This window comes from Archocentrus centrarchus, chromosome 13, assembly GCF_007364275.1.
Source record: "Archocentrus centrarchus isolate MPI-CPG fArcCen1 chromosome 13, fArcCen1, whole genome shotgun sequence".
Taxonomy (NCBI): Eukaryota; Metazoa; Chordata; class Actinopteri; order Cichliformes; family Cichlidae; genus Archocentrus; species Archocentrus centrarchus.
In genome coordinates this window covers 33,180,699-33,206,743 of record NC_044358.1, presented here as the reverse complement: position 1 = coordinate 33,206,743, position 26,045 = coordinate 33,180,699, and positions in this window count along the sequence as shown.

Sequence of the window (26,045 nt, the reverse complement as noted above, 5' to 3'; positions counted from 1 at the left end):
TTAAGTGGCAGGTGTGTTCTTTAGTGAGTCTGACGGAGCATTTCAGTTTAATGTGTACTTCCTCATTCACTGTAGCTACGTCTGTAGTGTAGCTTGTAACTTATTTAAACCATATGTTTGAATTTATAAGGTTCATCTATCTACTCTGTTCCATATATCCTCCTTACTTTGAAATTACATATGAATACAATGAAAGAGAAGCTACCACGGTTTTCTACCAACACTAAAACATCACAATCAAATATTAATGTGATCTTTTCATATCTATTGATCTGTGCAAATTTAGAAATTTGCATGCACGTTAAGCGTTTCAAAAGCGAAAATGACATTTGTCAAGTTACAGCCATTTTGACTCCTAATTTATCTTCATATGAAGCCCTTCAGTTAAATAACATGCTGCTGTACCACATTACATGTTGTTGTAATAGCAAAGCTGCCCTTACAGTCCCCGTGGAAATAAAAGCAGGCTCTACTGAAGTTCACCAGACCCCAAATAAACTCCAATAATGGAGAGAGCAGGAGTCACATCTGCACTATATTGCTGTCAGCTGCATACACAGATCAGGTAAGCAAAGAAGAAAGATAAGAACTGCCTGAAACAGAGATTGTATTAACACGCACAAACACACACACACATGAACTCTAATACATCAAATCTTCAGATCATTTTTTTTTTAACTTGCTTTAAATCTTTTATGCAAAGAAACCCATCCCCACACTGGAATATAATTGCTTCCCAGGCTGTTTTCTCTCTTTTTCTTTTGTCTGTTTTTGCCTCTCTTTATTCCTAATTTTCCTCTCATTGGAGCCAATTTCCCTGTGTTGCTTTTCTTAAGCCTCACAGGGGGTTTAAATAAGCTCACTAAGGCAGCACAGTTATGCAAAAATTTGCCTACGCTGATAAATGGCTTTGTATTTTTCCCTACATCACACCTAAATTTACACTCTTCTGTTTACCTATCACCATGAACTCCTATTACTTTGTTTCCGGCTCTAGACTTTCCTCTTTAATTCAGGTAATGTATCTTTAATCGAATAATTCTCTGTTTCACATATTCTCACCCCTCTTTCCTCTCTCTAGGCCTATATTCACATCTTTTTGTATTTCTTTTCTGTCTCTTCACTCAACCATCACCTCTGCTTCTCCCTTGACCATGCATTCCATTACAGTGCAGCTTCCATTGATTTGCTCTCTGGCTGAAGTGCTATTGATTCCAATACATGCTCCACTGCTACTGAGCTCAGGGAGCACTGCTGTTCAGCAGTCATACATGTACACACACATGCACATGAGCACACAACAAACACACATTCTTCTTTTTCTTGCATTTCTTCTCTTTTTGCTTACATTCCATATTGACACCAGCATATTTGGAAGTACAGTAGATTCCCTTTTTTATGTTTTTTTTTTCTTTTAAATTTCCATCAAAACTGCATCTAGGTATTTATTGGCATATTGGTTGGCGTTACATTACCAAAAGGCATATCTTCACGTGCTGTTCCTCAGCCATTGTTTTGGAAATGATTGCTAGAGACTAAGTTGATAGTCAGGCTTAACACTGAGAAAGCAGGAGTCCATACAGAGAGGTTATCTTTGAAAAAAAAAAATGGCTCGATGAGGCTGGAAATATTCAAGTTCTCGTGTAGCGATGTACAGTATATTGCCAAAAGTATCCACTCACCCATCCAAATCATTGAGTTCAGGTGTTCCAGTCACTTCCATGGCCACAAGTGTATAAAACCAAGCACCTAGCCATGCAGACTGCGTCTACAAACATTTGTGAAAGAATGCGTCGCTCTGAAGTACCAGTGTGGTACCGTGATAGGATGCCACCTGTGCAACAAGTCCAGTTGTGAAATTTCCTCTTATATTTCCTCTTAATACTCCACTGTTAGTGGTATTATAACAAAGTGGAAGTGATTGGGAACAACTGCAACTCAGAGTGGTAGGCCACATTAAATGGCAGAGGGGGGTCAGAGGATGCTGAGGTGCAGAGTGTGCAGAGGTTGCCAACTTTCTGCAGAGTTAATTGTTACAGACCTCCAAACTTCATGTGGCCTTCAGATTATCTCAAGAACAGTGCGTAGAGAGCTTCATGGAATGGGTTTCCATGGCTGAGCAGCTGCATCCAAGCCTTACATCACCAAGCGCAATACAGAGCGCCAGATGCAGTGGTGTAAAACACGCTGCCACTGGACACTAGACCAGTGGAGACGTGTTCTCTGCAGTGATGAATCACACTTCTCTGTTTGGCAATCTGATGGATGAGTCTGGGTTTGGCGGCTGCTAGGAGAACAGTACTTGTCTGACTGCATTGTGCCAAGTGTCAAGTTTGGTGGAGGGGGGGATTATGGTGCGGGATTGTTTTTCAGGAGTTGGGCTCGGCCCCTTAGTTCCAGTTTGTGGGAACAGTTTGGGGATGGCCCCTTCCTGTTATAACATGACTGCACACTTGCACAAAGCAAGGTCCATGATGACATAGATGAGTGAATCTGGTGTGGAAGAACTTGACTGGCCTGCAAAGAGTTTTGACCTCAACCTGACAGAACACCTTTGGGATGAATTGGAGCAGAGACTGCGAGCCAGGTCTTTTTGTCCAACATCAGTGTCTGACCTCACAAATGTTTCTCCGTAATAATGGTCAAAAATTCCCACAAACACTCTCCTAAACCTTGTGGAAAGCCTTTCCAGAAGATCCATATTAAACCCTATAGATTAAGAATGGGATGTCACTTAAGTTCACGTGTGAAGTCAGACAAGCATTATAGTGTATATACATGCTATGAAATTGAAGAGAGGATTTGCCCATGTGGCAAACTGCTGATAGGTCCACTGCCACGTGGACAAATGCATATATTAGTGCAACGTTCTTCTCACCCTCTTTTTCTCTCTCACCTTTCCCAGCACTTTTTACCTGTTTTATATGTTATGTTTGTTCCATCTGAAATAATAATTTATTTTATATGGAACAAAGATTAAACTTAGCACATGAGTATGAAAAATAACATTATTAAGCTGTTTATACTGATGCCACCTTTGCCACATTCTAAGCGTACATAAATGATTATTTACCAATGTGGCAACAAGCTCATGTAATAAGCCAAACAACTTAATTTATTTATATCAGACCACCAAGCTCTGTTTCAGCATGTCACAAGCTAGATGTTTCATAAAATATTTAAGAATAAATGTGAAAATTGCAGGCAATGAAAGGCTCTTTGTTCACTCTTCAGTATGAGAAGCCCCATTTGGCACTTTTTGCTTCATTTTCCAGCCCCGGAGATTATTGCTTAGCTAGCTCAGGCAGAGCACTGATGCCACAATTGTGTCGCTTCGAATCAGCTTATTAGCTTTAGCTAATTAGCTTTTTTTAAATCAGCTGCTTAGTTTTAACATTTAGTGACAACCACAGACAGGATAAAATATGGACGTAACTTCTCAGTCAGAAAAATGAAGTGATTTAAACCTGCATTCGTCATCTCTTTGAAGGCCACCACATGGTGATTTCTATGGGTGCAAAAGACTTCCAGTCCTACTGCAGTCTATGGATAATTGGCTTTCTGCCCTAATGTCCATAAACACTCAGTCATTCATCCTGTCTCATATCAAAAAAATATTGTCTCTTTTTGTAAATCTTGATCATACCAACTTACCAACTTACCAAGTTATCCTTGGTATGCCCATTGGCTAATGACTTGTCAGTCACAAGTCTTTAGCCAGTGAGCAAGCAGTTTCACAGTCAGATCTGCCCCTTCTTGTCACATCAATTTTTTTTTTAAACCAAGATGGCGACAATGAAAATGTTAATCTCGAGGCTTCAAAATGGGACTTTAGAAGTTACGTCCACTTTTTCTGCTGTACTTACATTCCACATTTATACAAAAATTGGCCAAGCAAAATCTAACCGTGTGGAGTGGCCAAAGGCAGGGGTATTGGAACATGTCATGACTAAGGTTATAAACTCAAACTGTGGAAGCTGGCATGGGTTGGAGATAAGAGTTCATGTTGCCTTGGATGAATGGCATTCCTTCTCTGTTGCTGGGGTTGTTTCATTTTTTTCACCCTTAACTTATAAAACAGGAATATAAGAAAAAAGAAAGTTCAGACCTACTCATCGTTTGTATTATTTTGGTGTCCAATAAGTTTTATATTATTTAAATAATTACCTCACCCATTTTGCCTTAGTTCTTGTTCAAATTGTTGCCAATTCCCTCAAAGAGCTGAACCTTTCACACCAAACGTCTCTTTCTATAAATGATTAGTTCTTTTAGGCAAGTGCCTCTGACCAATCTGAGCTGGACTGAACTAAAATAGTAACTAAATCTAAACATAGATTAATTTAGCAAACCACATTATAGCTGCTCTTAGATATTCTATGCTTTGTCAAAATACAGCTACAGCATTTCATTATTGCTGTACAAAGAAGATATGTCAAGCAGTTTAGTGGTTTCTTCATTAGTGCCGGGAAATTTGGAGCTCCAACCTTCATAACAATAGGTGATCAATAACCAGTAAAATGAGCTGCGACCTGTAATTTGGCTAACAATATTAAATCTATCACATATAATAATATGCAGGGTGCTGTGATTAATAGATTCCAGTGGTGTTATTTTTAGTGATTATTGGTCCCTCTAACAGCAGACTGATGAGCGAGAGGGGATTAGCAGGCATGTGGAAAGGGCAGTCTGTCACTACAGTTGGCTTTTGCCTGATTTTCATATCTCAGAGAGGATCCTGGAGAAAAATTCCTCATTTAAGATGTGAGCCAGAGGTGTAGCTATGAGATATTAAAAGAGCAGCGATGATGTGTCTGCATTTAGAGTCTTTGGTGAATTTTTAAGCGTCACTTTCCATAAGCCATGTAATGTCTTTTTTGTGTGTAACAAAGGGTATCACATGCGATTCACGTCTAAGTATGCAAATCAATTGTAACATCAAATCAATGCGACAACAGCAGACTCAACTGAATTGGATCATAGAAATAAAAACACAGGCAGATATTTGTGTCATAACTAATTTTATTGTTTTTTTATTTTTTACTTTTATTTTAAGTTTGGATGGAAAATATTTGTGCCTTTCAAGTTGAATTACATTTCTCCCCATGGAAGCACAGCCTTTATTGCCTCCAACAGCATGCAAACCTCATCACACACATTTACACACAAGACAGACCTACGCGCACGCATACAACATACACACTTATCGCCGGGCAATCAATAGCAGTGGTGATGGATGCTGCATTCTGATGTATGCGTTGCCCTATGACCTGTAATTGAATTTCCAGGGTTCAGACACTTTATCACGACAGCACCATTTGTGCTACAGGTCATCGACTGCTAAATGGTTGATAAGCTGGCGCACTCTGCGTCTGCGGCTCATATGTCTGCTGTCAAAGCAATGGGCTTTGCTGACTGATTTCCACAAAGTGTGAGAAAGTCATGATTTGAGCAGGAGGTTCAGTGTTCGTTAAAGTCTGTGTATGAACGTGTGAAACAGGGAGTGTGTGCCAGAGCCTGATAGATTTGTTAGCTGATCAGCCAGTTTTGACCTTTTACAAATATATTTGTATCTGAGTATAAGTTTTATATACTTTGCGTAATATGGGCCAGTGTGAGAACTTTTATTTTTTTAGAACATCACGTGGGTATGATGGGATATTTTAGAAATAGGGTCATCTCAAAGTTTGTAAAGCACTATGGCCTCAACTCTGTCATTTACAATACTCCTACCGCTGCCTAGAGCACATGCAGAAGAGTAGCTGAGCAGGTGGTGGTGGTGGTGCAAAGGCAAGCAATATCTTCACAGTAAATTGCTAACTATTTTGTGAAACATGTTGATGGAATTCAGCTTGTATGTACGTTAACACTTAGACAGTGTCATTTTTTTTACTTCCCGAAACTGATATTACCCCCCCCCCCCCCCCCCCCCCCCAAAAAAAAAAAAATCTAGTATATGTTGGGGTGTAGTGTGTATGATGAAGAGTATGAGTGCAGAGAGTTCAATTGATTCCTAATGCTCGTTTTCCCCCAGTTGCTTCTCATCTGAGCAGACTGATGGTTTGGGAGACAAACGAGTCGGAATATCACATTGCTATCAGCACCTTGCCCAGTTGGTGAACCATTCAATGAGCTCTAAGTTTTAACACCCAGTGCTATGCTAGGCATTTAACAGACATAGTCTGTTTAAGTTTTCAACTTCAGGTGTGTTAGTTCAAAATAAATGCAAATGAGCAGAGATTAAACTATAACGCTCTTTCAAAACTTCCCATAAAACCACACAATAAATGGATTCCATGTGGGATACAATTCATAAACAGAAAGCACAGCAGAATTGAACTCATTAAAGTCCAATTTTACATTTTCAGTCACATTTCCTGCTTTGCTTGAGGAATCCCATTCGGGAAACTCACAATGCTGCAATAACTTGAGTACTTGGTAATGAGTCTGTGTATAAGCGGCATTACAAATAATCATTTCAAAATCACACAGCAGGACAATCAGATAATGCAAACTGTAGGTGCAATGAAAAACAGGTAAATTGAAAAGGAAACTAATAAGAAAAAGGAAAGATATTTCTGTCCACTAACTGTGTTTCTCTTACACTTGAGTGCTGCGCTTTTCATTACGGGAGCAAGCTTTAATGTCAGCTTTTTCCCCAGAGGCAGCCAGGATTTCTCAGATAATAGCATTCACAGTATTGTAACCCATTAGTTGGGAGCTTTTTAGGTTGGAAGTCATCTGCAGTCATTGGTTGATAATTGTTACCTTTTAAAGTCGAGCTTTGTATAATGACCAAACACCTGCAAAACTAATGATGTTACCATGTTAACATGCTAAACTAGGATAGCAAATCAGCTATAGCATGTTGATGTTAGCATTTTGCCAAGAGCACTGGTCTGCAGCCTGACTGCACACCATCACCCTCCCACCTGAAGTCAGAGGACTTTGTTTGCCACCTGACAGGTCCTTTCAGCAAGTACTTACCTGATATCATTCACGACAGGACTCTCCTTTAGGACTGCTGAATCTTCAGGCAGAGTTAAAAAGGCTGAATTTGGATGTAAATCAGTGTCTCTTTTGAGTTTGGTTCCATTGTGCCAGACAAGATTAATTGCTTGCAGAAAACGTATACCTCTGTGATTTTTCTTAAAGTGGTAGTCTTTACATAACAGCTACTGTAGCTTTTTTTTTGCAGTGTTTTACAGGCAAATTTCAGTTGGCATAATGTATCAAAAGCACCGTGTTTCTTAAGAGACTTACTGGCAGGGTTTTACACCTTTCAGGCTGTTCAGACAGAATTATATATGTACATATATTTTAAAAATAAATTTCTGATTTTGGTTTGGGCCAGATCTTGGTAATAAAACCAAACTTGTAGGAAACTGTGTCCTTGATGCATTATTTTGAACTAACATGAAATATGGGCTTAGCCTGGCTTCCATTGAGGCTATGTGCCCTTGGTTTTATATTTACAGGAAATAGCCAATAGCATGGAAGATTGTATTAATCATGTCATGGTTTCCCCTCTGTGTGCATGTTTGTGGTTTGTGTGTGCTTTCGCTATGTTGTGTTATTTCAGGATCCACTCATTACACACATACACACACATACGGTTTAGCAGGACATTTTGAGGAGAGTAAACAGAGAATATTTCATCAGCTGTGTGAGCTGGCAATATTTGGGCCTGCAGTAACAGCATTACAGTCTATTTGTTTGCGGTAGCAAGTCTGTGTATATGTGTGTATCAGCACTGCCAGAGCCTATGGTGGTGTGGGATCCAACCTAACCTGAGTTGAATTTTCCTTTGAAATAATAAGCTCACACACAACATATCAGATACTGAAAAATATATTATACGTGCCAAAAATAGGAACATCTACTCTACTCACAGCTTTCTGGTAAATTCAGTTGAGAGCTTTGCAATTACGGAACACGCTTTCCAAAAAGTGTGGCGTAGATGAAGTGGAGGAGATGAGTGAAGACATTTAAGCTTTGAGGAAATTAACTGCAGTTCAAAGGGGTGAGCTATCACTGTACCTGCTGACAGGGTATTCTCTGTCCTGCTAGCATGTAAATGCATTAACACTGACTGCTGAGGTAGCAGTTTCATGCGAGATTAAGTTATTTAAGTGTGTCACAGTGTGCTATGTGTTAAGTAAAAAACTGCATGACCAAAAAATATATAAAGCACAGAGTTAAATTTCATCATCTTCTTACCAGTAAACATCACAGAGACTTTTGGATACTGGCAGTTAAAGGGAGGAAAACTACAAGAGAAGAAAAGACCATTGTGTGAGTTTGAATTGGACTCCCACAGCCTCAAGACTTTCCACTGGTCATGTTATAAATGATGACTTTGATCTTTTGTTATCCATAGTCACTGCTCTATCTGTATCTATCTGCTACCTTCTGGACACATACTATTTTTAGGTATCAGCAAGGAAGCCCCGTCTGTCATACTTTTGCTAAGTGTAAAGAAGAAGAGCAATAGTTGTAGTTCTTGTTATACTGTATGCTCTTGCCTGGCTCGCTGAGATCAAGCATGGTTAATTTTCTATATTATCTTGCATTTACTGAATGATTTATTCAAACATCCATTGAAATACTGTATATAAGTAAAAAAAAAAGTTAAGTAGAGTTAGGGAGTCTCCAGGCTTCTTGAAGGACATGCAAAGCCTGTCTTTGGATGTTGGCTGCCTTTTGTTCTGTTCTCTGTCAGGATGATCCCACACTGCTTCAGTAATGTTGAGGTCCGGGCTCTGGGGAGGCAAATCCATGACTGATAGTGTTCCACTGTGTGTTTTTCTGTCCAGGTATGCTTTTACTGCATTCACATTACGTTTGGGATCATTGTCATGCTGAAAAAAAAAGAAGCTGTTGCCAATCACATGTTTTCCAGATGGTATTTCATGAAGGATCATAATCTGACAGTACTTTTTGTCAAAATCCCCAACACCACTGGCTGAAAAGCAGCCCTAAACAATGACAAAGCCTCCACCCTGTTTTACAGATGACTGCAGTACCTCTCCCCTGACCTCCTCCATACAAATCCAAAAACTTTGCAATTAGATTCATCACTCCCTAAGACCTGTTACCACTGATTTTCAGTCCATTCCTTCTGTAATTTGCCATTGCTCAGCCTTTTCTCCCTGTTTAAAATTTCATAAGAATTTCTTCTTGACAGCCACCCTTCCACTGAGACCATTTCTGATGAAGCTTTAGTGAAAAGTAAATGGATCGGCTGAAGGGCCAGATGCATCTCTCAGGTCCAGCGTCAGTTCTTTGTTAGAGTTTTTCCTATTTCTGAAGAACATGACTTTTAGCTAATGTTCATCTGCTACAGATAGTTTTAGGCCTGCCACTCCTCTTTCATCCTCCAGTTATCCAGTTTCCTCTGTTTTTTAAAGCACACACTGCATGCCATGCCACTATATGCCACATTTTCGGCTAATAGCTCCTTGGGAATCACTTTGTTGGTGTAAAAATACTATTTTATGCCTGTTAAATTGTGGTAACAATTTGTTTTAACAAATTGTGTGCTTTTCGACACAGGGCTACTATTAAGTTTTAACTGGTTTACCACGCAAAAATGGTCAGGTACATGGACTGGACTGAAAATGAGTGAAAAAAAATCACCCAATGTTCAAAGAAAAACCTTTGAAAGCCCTTCAGAAAGACAAGAAAACCATTGCTCAAAACCACTTTAAAAATTGACAGGAAAGTCTGGCTCCTTGGAAGAAAAATAAAAAGAAATTGGGGGGAGGGGGGTACAAATACTTTAATATCGGTCTATACGCTCACAGACTAACCTACCTGATCCGTAGTGATGCATTCAGATGCATTAACAATGGAAAACTGGAAAGCTAAGCAGAAATTTTACATTATGTCTCTTCTTCTAAGCATTTTCCTGATATTCATCCTCTCACTTTATGGGCTTTTTGTCTCTTCCCTCACCCTAATGTTACACCTCATACTCCTGTTCGTAATTAGGTCCCCTGACACTTTCCTCACTGTCCAGCTGCGAGGGTGTGCTTGTATCCTTGCGCCCGTGACGCTGATAAGGAACACATACTCCATTTATCATATCACAGGTATGAGTCCCTGATGAATTGAGAGTTAAAGTGTGCCTTCTTCTAAGAGTGTGGGAATGTGTGTGTTCGTATGTGAATGTGTGAGCAGCATTTTAAAGCTGGGCTGTGTGCAGTGCACAGTAATTTGGGTGTCTGTGTATGTGCATGTGATGCATGCAGTGAGAGATGGAGCAGTGAGAGAGTTGAAGGACAGTATGTGTTCTTGAAAAAATACGTCAATACTCAAAAGGTTCAAAAAGTAGTTTATTTTTCTCCTGCGTGTGCCACATGTGGCTTCATCCGTAGCCTGTGGAGGGCAGTGTGACCCCAATAATTCTGATGACACACTAGGATTATAGAATAAAATCAAACTATATGGAAGCGAAATACTGATTTTACTGATTTCTATCCTTCTCATAAGTAGTAGCAGGTTTTGCTGTTGCCATTTTCTTAAATGCTCATTAAGGTCGGCAATTTCCTCTTAAAGTCTAATTATAGTACAAAACAAGTAAAGGATGGCAAAATATCTTTAGAGCAGGAAGAATTTATTGAGCTGACAAGTGACAAACTAATTGAAAAGTATTTTCAGCTACAAGATGTCGGACAGTAAAGTATTAATCCACTGACGACAGCTCAGGAGATTCACTGTTAAAACAATATACATTTTTCTGAGTATTTTTCAAGTATTTTTTTTCCACTGAAGATATTTGTTCAAGCCCAGTGTTGATCTTATCCTCTTTGTGTTGAACTGAAAAAAGGGAAAAAAAAATACCATGAGAAGATAAGAAGTTGTTTAATAGATGTGTGAAATATTGCCACTGCATTTCATCAGGGCCACATGTCAGAAGCCATACAAGCAGACTCTTCAGAGTTGTTCAACTTGAGAATCAAGTGCTTCTTATTCACACAAGAGTTACATCCTCTAGCTTAGGTTTTGCTCTTACAGCTTACAAAGTACACACACACACACACACACACACACACACACACACACATATATATATATATATATATGTGTGTATATATATATATATATATATGTGTGTGTGTGTGTGTGTATATGTGTGTATATATATATATATATGTGTGTGTGTGTGTGTGTGTGTGTGTGTGTGTGTGTGTGTGGTTTACATTACCATAGTATGTGAACTTGTCTTTGTCCAGTATTGTTGTTAAAAAAAAAAAAAAAAAAACTTTTTATTTTCACTTCAGTCTCTTTACAATTTACAGAAGTGGTTCTCTTCAGTGAAGTTACATCTACTTTATTCTGTCATATCAGCAGTGAAAAGGACTTTTTTTTTTATGCTTTTACTTTCAACCATGAACTTGCTCCAGGTTGGTTCTTAATCCCATTGTGTGCTTATACAAGTTCGTATAGCATGAGAATGCACATGAATGCATCAACTCTAAATAGTGAATCTTACTGGGTGATACAGAGAGCAACAGTAGCTGTCCTGCCTTGAGGCAAACGGACCTTTTTTTTTTGAACAGTGTACCGATTGGACTCGCCCTGGCTGGATACCTCATGTTCAGTGGAAGCTTCCCTCTGGATATGATGTTGGCCCCTGTGTTTCTGAGGCTTGGAATCTGAATCATAGTCTTTGCACGCACAGTGATTTGTCATGAGTGAAAGCCATATTATGTCAAGGAATCCCATACCTTCTGTAGGTCTAGTAGGACATTTCAAAGACAGTGGATGGTGGTAAATAAATTACAACCTGCTAGATGCTGCCCAGAAGCATGTCTTTCTCCTGCTTCTCCTCCTCCTCATCGCCATCATTAGAGGAAGTGAGAGGCAGTAGACCGTGACCATTGGCAGTCTTGAAATCTTTAGGTAAAGTGCAGAGTTTTGAGTTGCTTCTCTGCTGAAGAAATGTAAATTATGTATAGGATTAGAACAGCCCATACAGGATATACATGTACACCCATAAAGCAAAAAAGTCTTATTATGATTGAATGACTGAATACCTTTTTTTAAATTTTTGTTTGGAGATTCAAAGTTAAGTCCTAATAGTTTGACAGTTTTGAAAAGGAGTACAACAGTTAGCCTGCCCAAAAGCAGCAAAAAATACTGTATATCTTCAATTGGCCAGAGGGGAATAAAATACAGCAATGAAGGGGAAGGAGAAACAAGAAGAGGAAGAAATCTCCTAACGGTATTTTGATATGCCCCTGTAATATACTTTGTGCCCCCTGGGGGAAAACCTTTGTGATTGCTTCATTGCTCTTTTAAATCCCCTCCATTACTGTGTGTGCATTTCAAATGCTGCTCTACAAAGTACACTACTTCTGCAAGCCCTAAAGCCTTAGGGCTAGAACTATTGCCATACTAACTGGGGATTATAGGCTTGCATTTGCCATTTACTCCTTGTTATTGGTCTTCGGTGAATAGCTCCATTTCCTATGTATGAGAATCCTCACTGTCCTGGACTGAGCTGAAATATCTCTGTGCATAGTGATGCATTGGGCAGCATGCTGAATTATTGATTGGTTCCCATGGATGATGATGATGATGATGACGATGATGAGTCTTTGTAGCTTGCTGGGTTAGCTCAGGGGCAGATGCTTTGATTAAGAATGGTACCCCTCTTCTCTTTCTGAGGGAGAGAAATGGAAACAGAGAGTGAGAGAGATTGAGGTTAGGAAAAATCTAATACATTCATCAGTGAACAACAACTCTCCAAAACATTTGGACAGAGAGCGAGAAAGAGTGGAAAGAAAACAATAGTCAGGGGAGTATGCACACTTAAGAGGAGGATAAAAACTGTGAAAAGCCTGATGAAAGAATAAAGAGGAAGGGACTAAAGGGCGAAAAATGAAGCATACAAATGTGAAAACCCTACTGTCAAGACAGTAGCTGTTTTACAGTCTGTGGGAAACTACTCTGTTCATTCAGCCCAGCACTGCCTGAGCTCACTGTAAGCAGGTTGAGTCATTTTATCTCTAGGTTAATGTTGCACCACCGCTAGAGAATGCTGTTAATTTTTTATGTCATGCTTTCTTTCTGCTGTAGAATTCTGAATTGAAACACTTTGTATGCTCTCTGTAATCCTAACCTAAAATTTAGTGGTAGCCACTAGTTCCTCAATCTCTGCATTGCTTTTAAGCAACATATTACAACTTATTTTGTATTGAGATTTGGGCACATTGGTTGAGAATTGTCTGCCATACTGGATATGATACAGCCATCTTTTGCTAGGGAAAAGTGTGCATTCCCTGACTGATTGGCTGTGGTTCCTGGAGATTGCTGGCTCTCGCTGGTTGAAATCGGTTGCAAAGAAGGTGCTGATCCAAAAACCTCCCAGTGATTGCGTTGGTTGCTAGCACACTGCAACAGTTGCCTGTAGTTTTTCATGTTCTTCTCCAAATACTCGCTAACTACTAGCCGAGTGGTAGTGAAACTTGAAAAATTGTGACACAAACCAGAAATGGAGAAGGTTCACCTTCAAAACAAAAGTTGTGCAAACAGGTTTCAAACTCTTACTTTGAAGGCAAATGGTTTCAGTTTTCCACATTTTCCACAGCTGTTTCGCTACAGCTCAGAGAGTAGCTGGTCAGTGTTTGTAGACATGCCTGTCACTTCCATTCAAATGACAGCCGCAACAATATGCTAACAACAATCGATCACAAGGAAGTTTTTGACAACCAGCTGGTGAAAACATGTTTTTCCCTAGCAACAGGTGGCTGCCAAGGGGGGCACTGACCTGTCTGTAGGCCTGCAGTAAAGGCCAAGCAGAGCATCTCAAGGGAGGGAACACAGCATTTAGTGATGTCCGAGGTTTGTAGACTTCAGACCGTCATTGATTGCAAACCATTTTCACCCAAGTATTAAAAACACTGCTTATATTTAAAATTGTTAGTTTGTCCAAAAAAAAAAAAGTGCCAAACAGTTCATTCTGCTATTGACTTTTGTTTGGTGTCATTTATTAGATTATGATTGAAGTCTGAAGAAACAAGACATATTGGCAATTTAACAGTTTATTCATTTAACAAACAGGAGTCTCAGTAGCATGTGGAAGAACCATACACAGCCACAACAGCCGAGCCCTTCCTCCTCATGTTGGTCACACACTGCTGTGGGATGGCATCCCATTCTTCAACCAGCATTTGTCACATGTCACCCAATGTGGTTGCATTTGTCATTCTGGCACAAACAGCATGCACAAGCTGATCCCACAAGTGTTCAGTGGGGTTGAGGTCAGGACTGCAGGCAGCCCTATGAGACTGGCTGTGTGTAGTCTAATTCAAGATTGTATGGGTAGAGAGCTGTCAGCCATATTGTCCTGCAAACCTTGACTGCAAATCTGTTAAAGACTGCCTACGGTTCCTAAGTGCTGACAGGGTGAGGAAACGGTCTACTTGTGTTGTCATCTTCTTCGCACTTCACGGCCCATCTCTGACATCCCCTGTTAAATGGAACTTGACCTTCAAGATGGCACTTGTCATAACTGATTGTCAAGTTGGACTCAAAGTGTAGACTTGTAGAATGAAGTTTAGTGTGTTTATTTACAGTGTTAAACAGTACAAGTGTTCTCAGTGGAATTATGCAGTGTAGTTAGGGAGGGCTCCAATGTAGACTGGTCCACAAGTTCCAAACAAACGGTCATTAACAGTTCCAATAAGGGTTGATCCTCCACCTGATCCCTCACCAGGACTTTTCTCTCTTAGGTTTACTCATGAAACACAAGCTCTAGGTCTCCTGCACAGAAGAGAACAGATGTTCAGTAGTGAACACAGGCAACCAAACATGCAGATTCAGAAGAGCCAGTTCCACTAACTGTTATCAAAGCAACAATCAGGCATTGAATGGGTACCTTCCTCCAGCTTAAATAGGGAGCCACTGATCTCATTACAGGTGTGCTAATCATCCCAGGTGAATGAAGGAGGAAGGCCCACCCCTGCAACACAAGGTGCGGTTGACACACACACACACACTCACACAGAGGGAAAGGGAGAGAAAGTTGGAGGGGAAAATTGAGTGAGTCAGCCAGGGGGACTGGAGGACCATGACAGTGCTAGGGCTCACTCCAGACAAAGCTGCAACTTGGCTTTGCTGAACACCAGCTTTAAGTTGCCCTATCCAGATCAGTCAAATGTGGCGTGTTTGGAGCAGACACGAACCGACTGCTGTAGCTGCGTCCATGTTTGCAGGTGCTGCTAATCAGGTGCTGTTCATGTTGGAACTGTTTGGGCCATCACCAAACAAATTATCCAAAATGTCTTGATATACTGTAGTATTATGAGTTCCTTTCACTGGAACTAACTTCTGAAAAACAAACCCACACCACAACCCCCCTCCATCAAACTTTGCACAAGTCAGACAAGTACTGTTCTTCTTCTGGCAACCACCAAACCCAGACTCATCCATCGGATAGTCTACCATTTAATGGCTGACTTGCTGTTGTTCCCAATGGCTTCTACTTTGTTATAATACCACTGACAGTTGACTGTGGAATATTTAGTAGTGAGGAAATTTCCTGACTAGACTTGTTGCACAGGTGGCATTATATCACATTGAAATTCACTGAACTCCTGAGAGTGACCTGTTTTTTCACAAATGTGTGTAGAAGCAGTCTGCATGCCTAGGTGCTTGGTTTTATACACCTGTGGCCACAGAAGTAATTGGAACACCTGAATTCAATTTTTGAATGGGTGACTGAATACATTTGGCAATATAATGTTTACTTATTTGTGTTTACTTGCTTTTTTACACAAACACATTATTTGCAGAATGTGTGACATGTTTGATTAGCCTGCAGTATTGTCTGCACTGTTTGATAAGTTTAAGAAGATATGACTGACAAATAGAAATGCGTTAATCTTTAAAATACCAAAATGACTCTGTTGCTAAACATTGACCATATTAATAAATCAAAGAGTAGCAAACTAAAGTAGAAAACCTGCTTATGCACAATCCCTAAAACCCCAATAATTAGGTGAAAAATATGATCAGGAACAAAAATCTTTCTAAATATTATTAATTAGCTCTGAATGATTAATTATTTTATCTGGTGTATCTCTTGATTTTTATATAAATTAATGCCATCTCTTGAAGAAAAATTCAGCAGCTGCATAACTTTATTTATTTATTTTTACCACATTTAGTATTCAATTTATCACCTAATACAATCTGAACAAAATGAAAACATCATTAACTCAATTTTCTGTATTTCTCAGCTGTCTCTTTCTTCCCCCTCTCTCCCTCTTTCTCTGCAGCTTTAAACTCTCTTTCTGTCTCACTTGTCTCATTCTCTCTCTGCTTCCCACTCTCTTTTACCTCAAGTTGTTTTAAAGACACTGGGGGTTTCTGTCTAAATTAGACCCAGTCAATAGAGGAAGTGTGCCCTTAGGCAAGAAAAGCTGGTACTCTGCTAATATACAGTATCTGAGACACTGAGTAAGTGTGTGTGTGTGTGTGTGTGTCGTTATGAGTCTGCAGCTGTGTCTATGTACTCCATATGAAACTGCATGCAAGCTGAGTTGGTGTGTGTAAGAATTTTTTGTTTCAAGTACAAATGCAGAATTTTGAAAATACAAAACTTCACATGGCAATTGAAGGAGATGGTCGGCATAAATCTTTGTGAAGGATTCTGTTATTCATCATGCCCGTTTCAAATGAGTGACAGAAGAAGCTTTAAAGGAATCAAATGATTTTAAAGTGTAGTCTGATATTATTTACTCCTGCTGTTAGCATGCACTCTGTATGAAAATATCCTCAATTAATATGAAAAAATGTGTGTCAGCAGTGTTAATTTCATTGACGAAATATTTTCGTCATAGTTTTCATCGACGACCCTTTTTTTCATGACGATAAGGAGACGATAACTTAAATAAAAACTACCTAATATGATAAAAACGATAACGAAATTAATTGACACTTTCGTAAAGAATGAAAACCCGACGAAAATGCTTGGCGGGGACGAAATCCAATCAGAACTTATTTAATTTTGTGAAAGGGCGGGACAAGTTAGGAAAACATCCAATCAGAACTGATTTAATTTTGTAAAAGGGCGGAACAAGTTAGGAAAACATCCAATCAGAACTGATTTAATTTTGTAAAAGGGCGGGACAAGTTAGGAAAACATCCAATCAGAACTGATTTAATTTTGTAAAAGGGCGGAACAAGTTAGGAAAACATCCAATCAGAACTGATTTAATTTTGTAAAAGGGCGGAACAAGTTAGGAAAACATCCAATCAGAACTTATTTAATTTTGTAAAAGGGCGGAACAAGTTAGGAAAACATCCAATCAGAACTGATTTAATTTTGTAAAAGGGCGGGACAAGTTAGGAAAACATCCAATTAAATGCACAATTGCGCCAATTTGCTCTAAACCCGGGACAGACAAACTAGCCTGTGATTTGTCTTTACTTCCAATAGAACTAAGTTATGTAAACAATGTCAGCAGGGAGAAAGAGAAGAACAGATGTATGGACACATTTGTCCTTTGATACGTGACAAACAAAACGGTGTGTAAACCATGTGGGGCAACTATCTCGGGCAAAAACACGACAAATCTTAAACATCTGCAAACCAGTCACCAGATCTCCATGCAAAGGTAAGCATTTTACTGTCATGCAGGGTAAAGTGTTTTTCCCAGTTTAGCGTTTGTGTTCAGAGGAAATCTCCACACCGCGGTGGATTAGCCTTTCCTCATCTTAGTTCTGAACACTGCCCTGCAGCTTTCTGAGCGTGTCCTGCTGTAAAACACTTGTATTATTTCAGTAAGGTGGCGGTAATGATCAGGTGTGTGGGAAGCAGGTGAAACACTAATGTTAATATTATTAATAATATTCCATAACTTTTAGTAAATGTTTAATTTTGTGTGTGTATAATGACTAATTCAAGAGAACTGAAGAAAAGGCATTTACATTTTACACTCCTTATATTTTAGTAGACTAAATCAACTGTAGATTTAGTCGACTATATTCTTACAATAATTTCATCGACTAAAACTGAGACTAAAACTAAAACTATTCAGATGACTAAATTATGACTAAAACTAAATTACATTTTCATCAAAAGACTATGACTAAAACTAAATCAAAATTTGCTGTCAAAATTAACACTGTGTCAGTGAATGGCACGAGGGTGTGTGGAATATTCTGGGATCACATTTGGCCATCAGTGGCTGAATGTCCTCTGGATATACCTGCAGTCAGCTATACCTACAGTATGGCATATCATATGCCATACTGCCATCATATGCCAATAAAAACTCAATTTTTAAAAAATTTATAAATAAATTTATAAATAATATGTATAATAATAATAATAATTAATTTATTTATATATATATATATATATATATATATATATATATATATATATATATATATATATATATACATACACACACACACAAACTGAAAATTCCTCCTGGCCTGTGAGGGTGCATAAATTGAATTAAAACATCTTGCTCTTCCAGAACAATCTTTGGCTGAGGATTTCTCAAGTTCATATTGGGAGAATGAGAGGGAACACTATAACAAATTTTTGATATAATATTAGCAGTAACCTGCTGTTTCTAATAAAATTAATTTGGATTGGATACATGGTGTCATATCTGGCAAATATTACACTAAGGTTAGATGATTTATCTTTTTGATAAATGTAAAATGACCCCTCCATTTACATGGGGCTTGTGGAAATCATAAGACTGATTTGAAATCAATAAATGAGGACTAGGCATGGAAGTTTTCATGTTAGCTGGTTGAAATGTGGAGGGTTAAACTCCAATATTCACTCCATGTCATTCTGGGGCATGGTGAGTGGTCATTTATGCTGAAAGGTACAGACAGTCAAATACCTTGAATCTAATGTGCTGCTGGTTTCATCCATTTCAGCAAAAAAGTCCCACAATGCAGTAACAATCAGACCACATCTGCAGTCTAAAAAAACTACTGAAAATTATGTTTCTTTGGCATAATAATTCAACTACAGCAAATTATGTCACATTAAAAAAAATGTGTTTATATTGTTATTTAATTAGTTGTAATTACTTCACAATGCCCACATTTTATTTGTAGGGACGTCGTGTGTCTTTTGAGATAACTTTAAGTAAATAGTGGTGTCATGACTAATTCTGCAGTTTTCAATATTCCTGGAAGAAGACATTTTGCTCCATGAGTAAAGTTATGTGAGTGGAAGCATAGCATTTCCCTTTGTATTATGTTGCTGCTCAACATAATTTCTTGGAACTGTGTGGTACATGGGAAATTGCGCAGAAACCCATGATCATCTCTCTGCTTCATTGATTGCCACTATGAGCTCTCAGCTTGTTCCAATACAATTTCACTTTAATGACAAACTTTCTTTTTATTGCTGTCTTTATTTGTTTTCAAATCAAGTACGGTGCATGAGTTGAATTTAAGATCATAAAGTGACTTCCCACATTGCAAAATGCAAATTAACACTACAAGAGTTCAGTTTTGCATTTTACACTCTCTAAATTTTAAATTGTAGCAATATTATATAAAAAAAAATACAACAATAGTGCCTTTTTCCCTAACTGGTGTCTTTCTTAAGTTCCCAGTTATGTTGTAGTGTAACGTCTTTACTACTTTGAAATGTGTAGTTTTACCTTTATGATTTGTGGACCAATACTGAAAATTTGAAAGTGTTTTATTTAATTCTTAGTATTGAATTGCTTTTCTTAATTTTGCTGTAAGACTGCGATTGTGAGATTGCAGCAAATGAACCTTGCGTGTGACAGCTTACCTGTTATCTGAGTAGCATTTGCTGTCCAAAGCTGGATAACTTAATAATACAGTAAAGGCTATTTAAAACTTAAATAAATTAAGTGGGGCTAGTAATTTTCACATTAATGCTTCCCTTAGGAAGTGTTTTTTTTTTTTTTTTTTTTTCAGAAAACACTGCTTACATTTTCATTGCTATACAGATGACAGCTCATTATATTTATCCATGAAGCCAGAAGACACAAATCAGTTCATTAAACTTCAGTCTTAACGACATAAAGGCCTGGATGACCTCTAATTTTCTCCTTTTAAATTCAGACGAAACTGAGGTTATTGTACTTGGCCTGAAAAGCTCATAAACCTGGTGTCTAACCAGGTACTTTCTCTGAGGTATTACCTCAGCCTCAATAATCTTGTGAGGAACCTTGGAGTTACTTTTGACCATTTTGCAAATTAAACAAATAACTACTGAATCCATCCTTTTTTACAGTTGCTGGAAAAGAAGTTAATGCCTTTGTTACTTCTAAGCTGGACTATTCTAATTCCTTATTAATAGCTTAGCACCCTGAAAAGCCTTCAGCTGATCCAAAACAGTGCATACTAACAGAGTACAAACAGTCCTGAATGATCAGGCCTAATTAAATTTTGAAGAACTTTTGCTATCATATTGTCCCAACAGAGAACTTTGTTCTAAGAGTGAAGGCTAACTTGTGTTTCCTGGACTTTTAAAACCTTGAAGCATCCCTTGATTATGTTACCATAGGCTCAGGCTTCTGGGTGACTTACTGTATCGTGATCCACTGAGCATTTCTTCTCTATTCCCTCCTCTTTTTTTTTTTCCACTCTTGATTTATTTATATGCCATTATTAAATGTCATTCATTTTTGTCTACTCTCTCCCACAAGTTCGTTCTTTGTCTTTGTCTCTTTATGTCCTTATAGCCTTTAATCTCTTTTAATCTCTTCTCTTTCTCCTCACCAGAGGGGAAAGGTGTCCAAAGCACTTTATGTTGCAAGTGGGAATGGGTAATACCTTTAAACTTATTTTCATTTTGATGTGACTTGCATGCCTTTGAAGTTTGTGACTACGTGGTTATGATCCTATCATTTTGACTATATCTGTCCACAGACAAGCGAACATGCAAACACCTGCCCAAAACTCAAAACAGCGTTGTGATTCTCATGCTATCCAAATCGGGGTATGCAAAGACCAATTTATCAGTGAGCTAAACTTTTCTAATACAAACACCTCATAGTTCCTGCTTGCTTTTAACTCAATGCCAGTGACTTTCATGCTTGCTCTTAATTGCTAAAGAGTCATCTGTGGTCATACATGCCATATTTTTAGCCACACCCTTTCCAGTTACAGTAGCTCAACGTGGTGCAGAATCACTACTGAAAAATATCTACAGGTTTAGTTGTTTTTACTGTAGGATATAATAAAGGTCAAATGCCATGGTGACAAATAGACTACAAGGCTGGTTTCAGTGTAAAATAAATCACCTTGTTAGTGTCTTCCATAATGCTGTATGGTCTGTTTTGCATTGTGCCCTGTAGTATTATCCAAATATGACTTATAACTATCCATCCTTTAGAGCTTAACACTATTCTGAACATACTGAGTAGTGTTATACTGTAGTCTTTGACAGTACAATGTTTAATTCAAAAGTTGAATATTTTCATTTGCTATTCTCACCAAGGAGGTCTGAATCTGTTACACCAAGGAATTAAAGAAAGTGTGAACAAAATGTCATGCATATCAAATTATTAAACTACAATCTGAGATAAAAAATAATCTGAGATAAAATAATGTGTAACAGATACAGATCTACAATGTTACTGTGCTGTTGAAGAGTATTAACATATTTTTTTAAAGGCATCACTCCATGCTGTGATTGGCTGGTTCTACAGTGGTAAGAAGATTGTGAGAAGTTTTACATCTTTTTTTTTTCCATTAGTTCCTCCACTACACTTCATGTGTAGAGCCCAAAGTGTCACTTTCAGTATCTGCTTAAAGAAATGACTGAAAATGTGTGCAGTTATCCCTGTTTTTAACAGCATATTGTCTCTTCCTGCTCTGTGGCTGCCTTCCTGTGTGACTCTTTGAAACTATAAACACATTTGATTTCTGATGCCTGCACCACATCTTAGGAGCTACTTCTGAGAGACCATAACCTGGCCCTTGTAGGAACTTCTCTCCAGAGACTGTTACAAGTGATGTCCTTTATTAGTCTGTATAGCTGTATAACCAGTGTAACAGTTTGGTTCACTGATGTATTTTTTTCCACATCAGTGGAGCCTTGAGGCACAGAGGAGTAAGCTGTATGGATACGCTATCCAATTCTACCAATACGTATATCCACACTTCTGTTAGTGGTTTGTTGTTCATATCAAATATATAGAAAATCTTTTGTACAGAACTAATATGACTGATATGCTCCAGTGCTTATTCTGCTTGCTCTGTTATTTCAACTCTGTCAAACTTTAAAGTTTTAAAAACTGACCTACAGATACGTAAAAAATAAATGGCATCCTACAACCACTAATGTCGGAGACCACAACCAAAAAACCAAAAAAACCAACCTATTGGCAACCAGTTGAATTGAGTCTCCTTTGCAAAGAGATGTGTCACAGATGTGTCGCACTCATTGGCACAGACTGACATAGACTGATTGCAATGTGCTGGCAGTATTTGTGAACTTTGCCAGTCTGTGATAGTGATTGCAGTGGTTGCCCAGAGGTTGAGGATGTTGCACACTTAACCTCTGAGTGACCATTTGTGTGCCGCAACTACTTGCATTTGTTCTGACAACAAAAAAAATTCAGTGCAGCCACCAGGAAACACCCTTTTCCCAGTCACAAGGAGGCTGCCATTCTATTTTCACTCTAGTGTGACTAAGCCATTAAATAAATAAGACAACCACACACACACAGAGATATGCTGACTCGTGTATCTGTACCCCACACATACTGAAGGTTTGGAGCCTCTAATAAATCTAGTCCACTGGGGCTGGGCTTTGCTGTTCGACTGTACCTTTGGGTCTATGTCAGTTTTTTTGTGTTGTTTTTTAACGTGTGTAAGCTGTTGCAAGGATGTCACTGCGGATCTAATCCACATAATTTGTGTGTGAGAGTATGATGAATTATAGCGTACATACAACTTTGATTAACTACCACAAAGGTCAGATTGCAGTGGTCAGCCAAAAACTGTCAAAAAGGCAGCCACTACACACACACACACACACACATTATGAAAAATTATAATTAACAATAATTTACCAAAATAATTAGAGTAATAGGGCTTATAATGGAAAATGTGTGTGTGTGTGTGCGTTCGTGTGTGTGTGTGTGCGCGTGTGTGTGGTGGTTTACAGATGCTGCAGACCACTTATGTATTTTCAAAATGTTCATTCATTATTTTGATTTAAAGGCCAAATCTCTGTCTACCTTTTTCTTAGAATGCTGCAGGAAAAAACAGCCAGAACTGAAACCTTATTTTAAGGCTAAGGCAGATTTGGAGAGCCGAGACCATGAAATGAGCAAGAGAAGATTTAAAAAGGTTAACCTCTATCTCTCTGCACTTATCTCTCCACTCAGTCCATTTCATTCTTTCTTTCAACACTCTTCTCTCTTACTCCTGATGGCTTAGCCCCCTGCCTGTATAATGAAAATGGAAAGTGTTCCTTTTTTACCCCCCATTTACCAACAGGACAGTAACTTATATTTCACGCGAGTCCTCCTCACTGATTTATCATCATGTATGTCTTATCAAGCAGGCATAAATTTACATTCCAAATCTGTCACAGTAATGATTGAAAGAATGAAGAGAATGAAACAACCTGAAAAGGTTCAGGTAGTTTAAGTCATACTGTTTCATGTAAAAACTGAAATTATGGCTGTCATTTCAATTCTAGGACCTGTTGCTATGCTGTGTGTTGCAAGTAAATAGGTGCATAACCATTAAATATCCATCTCCCAGACAATCAACATTCTCTTGTGGGTCACCTGTGTGTGAAAATATTCCCTCCTATTCGTTCTAAAGCCTGGTTTGGTCACCTGTTTCAGGCCAACCATAGTCTCTAAAATCAATCAGCCTTGGCAAAATGTTTTTACTGTATTTTATTCATCTTCCTGTACTGGTGAGGACAGACATTTTTACAGCCGCAATTCTTTTTCACTTTGTCACTGTCTGCTCTCATATTTCCTCATCTCACTCTACTTCTTTATGATGCCCCTTTCACAGTCTCTTTGCTGTGTCGATTACACTTTACTGACGACTTTAAGTCCGCCTTTCTCCCCAGTTGTTTTACACTTTTACTCTCCTGTTCTCTCTCTCTCTCTCTCCACCTAGCATACCTGTCTTAGGGCTAGTATTTTCTAGCTCTATATTTTTTGCTAGGGACCTCTGATGACCGTTTCATTTCTTACTGTGAATCCTCCATGGCATGAATTTTAATGTTTTGGAGAAAACGAAAAGAATTTCACCCTACTTTTTTTGGGAGCTTGGGGGTGCCTGTTGATATATCAGTCATCCAAAAAATTCTTTGAGAAACATGCTAGGAAAAAAAAAAGGGAAATTATTGGACCATGTGTAGACCTACATGGAAATATAGTATATAAGGCAAAAAAAACCAAAAACCGAATGTGCACAATTTTAACGAGCTTGAAAAGTCAATATTTGATATGACCACCTTTATTCTTTAACACAGCCTGAAGCTCTTCTTTGGCTGTTGGCTGCCTTTTGTTCTATTCTCTGTCAAGATGATCCCACACTGCTTCAATAATGTTGAGGTCTGGGCTCTGGGGATGCCGATCCACGACTCATAGTGTTCTGTTGTGCATTTTTATGTCCAGATATGCTTTTACTGCATTGGCAGGTTGTTTGAGATTATTTTCATGCTGAGAAAAGAAACTGTTGCCAATCAGACATTTTTCAGATGGTGTTACATGGTGGATCAAAATCTGACAGTGCTTTCTGCATTCATAATTCTGCCAATTTTGACAGGACCTCCAACACCACTGGCTGAAATGCAACCCGATACCATGACAGAGCCTCCACTGTGTTTTACAGATAGCTGTAGACACTCACTGTTGTACCTCTCCCCTGACCTCCTCTGAAAAAATTTTAACCACCTTCATTTAATTTCAAATTCAAATTTGAATTCATCACACCATAAGACCTGTTGCTACTGATCTTCCGTCAGGTTCTTGTGTAATTTGTTATACCTCAGCCTTTTCTTTCTGTTTTTTGCACGGTGCTATACATGTATAATAGATTTAGGAGGAAGCAAGTAACTGATTAAAAATATAAATTTTATTTTAAAAAATGACAACAACCAATCTAATCCAGCAACCAAATATTTGCATCCTGGTAATCCATTAGAATGTGTCAAAGTACCGTCTCACACACACACACACACACACACACACACACACACACACACACACACACACACACACACACACACACACACACACACACACCCCATATTCCTAACCCTGAACTGACCCTTGGAGTCCTAACTATTCCTTAAACCAGGTTCTTCTTTACTGACAGACAGGGAATGACCCTAATTGTCCAATCACATTCTTTCCTCCCATAAAAAGCTACTGTGTCCATTTACTGCACATTAATACATGTTCATGAAAGTGCTTGGTTTGACTACTTATTAAATTTATATACTGCCAGTCGGTGCTTTCAAACTGTTAACATATAGGGGTTCTCCTGGGGACCTTAATCCCTGCTCCAACACACCTGATTGTTGTTTCTGGATATTAAATATTGCAGCTGCCAGCAAAAGCAATAGAGCAGTTCCCCTCCCCCAGCAGTGCAGACCTTGTTTTTGGTGTGTTATGTCAGGTTCTTTGCACCATCTGAAGACACCCAGGAGAGGTTAAGGTTCCTAATTGTGAATGTCAGCATTAATGGTGATTGTTCTCTGTGTCCACCGTGTCACTGACTGGTTCAGGGTGTACAACATCCCTTCCCTTGTGAATTCAGTTCTAACTGCCTAAACCCCTTAAGAGCATGAACAATAGCGCTAATGGATGGAGTGGTTTCTGTAAATGGCCTGTTTGATTCTTCCTTTATTTACTCATCAGTCTATGTGACAGAAGTGCGTACCACCACATCCGTGCAATCATCCATTAAGCAGTGCTTTTACCATTGGACAAAACACAGGCTACATTTCAATACATGTGTAGGTGATTTGTATACACTAGGTCATTTGTGGCTCCATAAATAGCTCCAGAAGTCCACAGAGAGTCTAAGTAATCTAG